The sequence below is a fragment of the Papio anubis genome, chromosome 10 (genome assembly GCF_008728515.1).
Source record: "Papio anubis isolate 15944 chromosome 10, Panubis1.0, whole genome shotgun sequence".
In the NCBI taxonomy this organism is placed as follows: domain Eukaryota; kingdom Metazoa; phylum Chordata; class Mammalia; order Primates; family Cercopithecidae; genus Papio; species Papio anubis.
In genome coordinates this window covers 97006303-97012800 of record NC_044985.1, presented here as the reverse complement: position 1 = coordinate 97012800, position 6498 = coordinate 97006303, and the positions used below count along the sequence as shown (strand labels likewise).

The 6498-nt window shown below is 35.6% G+C and overlaps 1 long non-coding RNA gene across 1 annotated transcript; it reads left to right on the top strand.

Annotated features, from left to right (window-relative positions):
- The first annotated feature begins 670 nt into the window (after positions 1–670).
- Positions 671–3036, top strand: LOC108581404. Its single transcript, XR_001893556.3, has 3 exons — positions 671–691; positions 1379–1434; positions 2764–3036. It is a non-coding gene; the product is annotated as an uncharacterized LOC108581404 (long non-coding RNA).
- Positions 3037–6498: the final 3462 nt, after the last annotated feature.

The window sequence follows — 6498 nt, the reverse complement described above, 5'->3', positions numbered from 1 at the left end:
AAGCATTATTGAGGTCCTCTCTTTAAACTACCCATGCCTTCCTTCAAATTGTTATTTTTTTCTTCTAAGCTCAACTCACTTTTCCTTACTCTAAGGAAACATATAGCTCCTCCAAGACATAACAACAATAACGAGAATCGCTGCTTATTCTGTATTCCAGGCACCTCATTAGGTACTTGACACAAATTTTATTTAATGGTCGTAACAACTCTACAAGGTAGATTTTACTCCCATTTACAGGGGAGGAAACTGAGGTGCCATGTTTTACCAAATGAAAACTTGAGTTATCTGGATACAGTCGTGAGGGCAATGAGAAACTGATATTTCAATTTTTTCTATTTGATTTTGGATTTATTTCAATTTACTTCAGGTGAGCAGCCAGATAAGGAAGGGAAGGATAACTCAGTCACCGTTAGGTTCACTCTTAATACAGTAGTTCTCCCTTTTGGTGGTTTTGCTTTCCATGGTTTCATTTATCCATGGTTCAAATATATTCAACGGAAAATTCCAGAAATAAATAATTCATACATTTGAAATGGTCTGTTCCGAGTAGTGTGATGAAATCTTTCATGAGCCCATTCTGTCCCACCTGGGACGTGAGTCATCTCTTTGTTCAGTATCTCCACACTGTCTATGCTATGTGCCCGTTAGTTACTGTTTAACTGCCTCAGTGATCAGAACGACTGCTATGGTACCACAGTGCTTGGGTTCAGTACTATCCACAGTTTCAGGCATCCACTGGGGCTCTTGGGACGTATCCCCAGAAGATAAGGAGGAACTGCTATACACATGTTAGAGAAGAAAATGTTAAGGAATTCATCAAAAGGCAATATAGTATCAAAGTATTAATAGGTATTCTGAGATTAGACTGCCAGTTTTAAACACTGGCTCGGCAATTTATCACCTTTTTTTTTTTTTTTTTTTAACCTGGGGCAATTTCCTTAAATCTCTGTTATTATTTAATCTTCTTTAAAAATGATACCAATTGTTCCTATCTCACAGAATTTTTTGAGGATAAAAAGAGACAACAATGCATTTCAATGTTTAGTTTTCCACGTGGCTCAGAACCAGTGCTCAACAAACATCAACCACTGCTATTCCAGAAAGGCTAACACTGTTTGAGACCCTGGTGAGGGCCCCAGCGCTACTGATTCTGATATTCCTCTTTGTTATCAATAACAGCTGACAGCCAATCACAAAACTGTCTCTGGGCAATCACATTTCCCCAAATAGTATATTAATATTTAATGCCGTAAAAAAAGAGATTTTCATTTTGTTTAGGCCTAAGTTGGTTTGGAGTTGTTAAAATACCTACCATTTTAAAATACCACTTACTATTATCCAGGCTGTAAGTGTATTATTTCTTTTAATTCTCCAGATCCTGCTATGAGGAAAGACACTATCATCACAGAGAGGAAGTAGATGCATAAAGAGGTTGTATAACTTTACCATTTAACAAATGACAGATAACAGGTGGTGAAGCCAGGACTCAGATCCAGATATCCTGGCCATATAGTGCTCACTTCTGCATTTTACTATAGTGCTTCTCACTATGCTATATATTTGATTATTTTATTCTCATAACTCTGCTTCACAGAAGTCATTTAAGACTTGCTTTATTACTCCCCATTCCCAGCATTTTAAATCCTTGAGTTCTTTTTTGATATGGATAGGCATCATCTAGGCTGAGTCATGAAATAGGATGCAGGGACACCTGATTTCTTATTACCTGACAGGACCTTTGCTTTGAGATTATAGCATTCCAGAGTTCCACACCTGATCCCACCATTCACAGCTATGTGCTCCTTATGTCAAGTCAGCACATTACCAATGTCCCTTGAGTATTAAAAATTGAAAAACAGTGACCATAAAATGTGATACTGCTCATTAAATTAAATGTAAAATGAAAATCTTGCATAAATAAAATTTAGTGTTCTTTTTGACATGAAAGGGTAATATATTAAGAATAGCATGTGCATTTTAATACAATGCAAGAATTTCAACATTACAAGTCAGGCTCCTGTTTGGATTGTATGGGGGTATCCTCACCAGGATTATCGTACAGATTATCCATGAAAGAGTGCTCCATATCTGCAACTTAATCCAAATTTCCAGCCACTTACGTAGAACAAGATTTGTCTCAAGACTTCCAATCTTATCTGCAGTTTGTTGGTCATAGAGAGTAAGACTTTCTCTGAATAAAGATTATAATTATCACTTGAACCTGAGAGGCAAAAGTTGCAGTGAGCTGAGATGACACCACTGCACTCCAGCCTGGGTGACAGAGAAAAAAAAAAAAATATAACTAAGTGCTCTTTCTTATGAAGCATGCATGCATGTACAGACACACACACATACACAGAGAGAGAGACAGACAGAGAGAGAGCTAGAAAAGCTTTCTAACACTGTGTTCTTTACATAAACACAAGGCCTTAGCCTCATTTTTTGCCCCTCAAATTTAAAAGTATGTCTCAGCCCTGGGACAGCCAGGAGGAGCCTATGGTAGCCTAAGTAGTCTTATCTGTTCTATCCACCGCAATGTCTTATACATTGTTATTTTCAATATGTACCATATGTCCTAAGGTTGGGGAGTACCAGTGAAGACATTGTTCAGTGCTCTCAATGTATAAGTAGAGTCTATATTAATCACCTGTGCACATACTTTCAGTGAGCAATTGGTACAGTTTATAATTATGGCTTTATTTTATATGTCTGGATTTGCTGTTTATTTTTCAAATAATTCATTCTTATTATTTTACAAAGGTAACTGCCCATGACGAAGTGGGGAAAAAATGGTCCTTTAAACATAGTTACGAGAGGAACATGCTCCAGACTACGTTTATCTCAATAAATAGTAAATTCATTTCCTCTGCTCTTCTCCAGTGCTGGATTCTCTCCCAAATGCTTTTTTATACTCAAGAAGTATTAGCTTTAGTTTCTCAACGCTCAAGCCAGGACCCATACCTGCTCCCTTGAGGTTGGAGGAGTCATAATCACTTCCTGATGGCAAGTGCACTCTTGCATGAGACCATGATCCTGGTGTGGTCACCAACTGCAAAGGCCTGGTGTTCACAGGAAACCTGGCTAGTAGAAAACATACTTCATTTGCTTCCACATGGCTAGCACTAAGGTATATTTTCCTTGTCTGCTGAACTTTTCCAGGGCTGCCAATGGTAAATACCATTTCTTCCCATTATAGTTTTCTTAAACCTTGACTGTCATACCCTTTTCTCATGTTACTTGGGTTGCAGTGTTTGAACTTACTAGATTGCCTCACATAACCTGTCCCCTGGTTAATAGAGACAGCATCTATTCTGTATCCTTCATGGATTATATTGCCTCATTAATTCAGAATCATGATTCTAATTCACCAACATGACCTGGTGTAGCAGTCAGCCCAGCAGCCCCATTTCTTCCTACATTTATGGTGACTTTATCTTAGAGAAAAATTGCCTTTGTAGACTAAAAGACACAGGATAATGCTAATCCCAGCAATTGCCACAACTTTAAATCTAATGTGGAAGAAGTTCAGGATCTTTATCCCTTTTCTACTAAATAGCAACTGGGTTTGATCATCTCCTTCACCAGCAGGCTTCAAGCTTTCCTCATTAGCAGTAGTTTTTGCCAAAGAATATACACCATATACATTAATTCCACTTCCCCGAAAACTCCTTTATATATTTTTCCATTTTTGTTAACCTTAACATTTTTCATACATCACAGTTCATTTTAGACTTTAGTACCTTTGACATTATCCTGACAGTCAGTATCATTGTAATATTTAAGTAGGTAGCCTTTCTTCTTGTGTCTTACCAATTTAAAATCTGATCTTGTCAGTTCTTTCCTGGGAAGTTATACTAGTTTCTTTCAGTACATTGCTCTATGTTGTTTTTCTTCCAGGAATATGAAAATGTGTAGGCCAACAGTACCAATTTCCCATAACTTTCTTCACCTTTTACTGGATGAAAACTGTCAGTGAGCTAAAACAAGACCTTATGAAATGCTCAGCTTTCAAGAAATTAGATTTTCAGTTAAATGTGCACTTAAAGTCCAACTGTGTCATTTGCACCAGGTGAATGTTATCTATTCACTTTCTTTGGTCAAGTCCTCTCTAATACTCTTCTACAGTGATAATAATTAATATTTATTGAGCACCTTCTTTATGCCTGGAGATTTGTGTTCAATCTTATTTAATCCTTACAATAACCCTATGAGTTAAGTATTATCATCACCCACATTCTACAGATGAGGAATTTGAAGGACAAAGAGACTAAATAAGTTGTCCAGGGTTCCACAGGTATAAGTGACATATTCAGTATAGGAGCCTAGGCAATCAACTTTAAAGTTCAGCCTGGTAACTACGGTGAGATACTGCCTAATTTTGTTTCTAATCTCCTTTTAGCCTCACACACATACCCTCCACAATTCTATAGATTTTCATGAAGGAATATATCTTCACTGTACTGCTCTGCAATACCTTTCTTAATAATAGTTCTGTTTCTTTTGAACCCGGGATCACCATATCCTTTCATAGTGCATTCTAGTAGTGAATTTCCTCCTTCATACCCTCTCGCGTCACGTGAACTTCCTTACGTCGCAACCTCAGTTTCATTTTGTTTATTAATCATGTTTTTCAACTACTCTGACCCCTAGGTACTAGTAAAACAGATGGTCTGACCAGATTAATCTAATTTACCTCCCTCAAAAGCATATGAGATTTTGACAAATACAGAGAGGAGCACACCTATATAGTTCCATTACTTAGGTAGTTTTTAAGTGAGAACATTAAAAGAAGGGTTATTTATAAGGTTAAAGTTGGAAGAGATTTTAGAATTCATCTAATTCAACACCCCCTTTTACCTTTGAAAACATGATGCTTTTGTATGTTAAATGATCTGCTTACAGTTAAGACAGCTAGTTTATATATTATTTTTTTCATAGTAATGCTTTCAGTAAGTAATCACTAGTGAAAAAGGTACTTCTTTTTAAACTTATTTATATTAACTTTCCCCAATTTAATATATGGTAAACTTAAAATACACCCTTTTATTGCTTTGTATTTTTAGTTACGGAGGTTATAGTTATTTCAATTAATACTTAGAAAACTAGACATTGTTATGGAAAAACTTCTACTTTAGGCAGCACATATTTTGGAAGATACATGTGATAGCCTGGACACAAAAATTTTATAGTATTTCTGATGAAGAAAATATTCTGAAATGTCAAATATAAAAAAAATTGACCAGAAATTATAATGACAAGGACACAAAGTGTCTTAATTAGTGACACTATAATGAAAATCATGTACAGGTTATAAAAGTAATCTCAGGGAAATACACATTTAGTGGAGAAACATACAGCCACATTTTCTCTGTTTTCTTTCTCCCTCCTCAGAGATTTAATAGATTTCTTCTCTCATCTTAGCAACACTGAATTTGATGAGCATATAGCAGTTGCCTATGGTTGTTTCTTTCATTATTTTGCCATAAATGTTATTTACTGACATATGTTATAAAAACTATTCTGGTTTTAAACATAAGCATTATTTTAAAAAAAGAGTGGAGCATTATGAAGAAAAAGTTTTCAAAATTTACAATTTGATGATAAAAATCTGCATGAGTAGTCAAACTGGATATGCAGGAAGTCTGAGAAAATTAAAAATTGTGGAAAAACTCAGAAGTTTCAAATGTGATTTAGCTTTAATTATAGACAAACTCATATCCTTTCATGCATCTGATCTTCATATTAAAAATAAAATTCAAAGGTAGTGTGGAAACTGAATTTCATTGTATATTATATACTTCATTTATGAGAATACAAATTTGCAGACGAGGGCTTTTGGGGTGGTGTGACAATGATATAATGGAGAAGTAATGATCTCAACACAAAGGAGTCCATTTCTTTTCAGCTTTTTTTCTGTGTGCTTTTTTTTTTTTTTTTTTTGTGATAGTAGTCAGTCTCTCTACCAAGTTTCTCCTCCTTGTAGGCCACATGATATGTAGGATTCACCTCCTCCTCCTGTTCCACTAGAGGCTTATCCTTTGTAAGTAAGAGACTGGTAGCTGTCTAAAGTGATTCATCTACATTTCAGACCTATGATTACAAAATTAGGAAGGGATATGTTTCAAAAAGTGAACAATTTACTTTTTCAAATACAGGATTAACACATTTAGTGTTCCAGTCACAACAAGCAACGTGGCTTCACAGCCATCCTCCAAAAAGTCAGGGGTTCCACTGAGAATAATATTTCTAAACTAGAAGTGCTTGAGCTCTAGGCCCTAAATTGTAACTTAAAAAAATGCTAATACATTGAGGAAAGTCACTTACCCTCCCTGTTCTACAGCATTCTTACCTATGAAAATGACATGATGCTAATTGTTGCACAGTCTTAATTGATCATTTGTATTAGTTTTGTGTGTCTATTCATACCTCAATTTCATCTGAAAATAAATTTGGGACAGCTTCTAAAATAAAGGGGAAAAGATTAGGTTAGAGAGT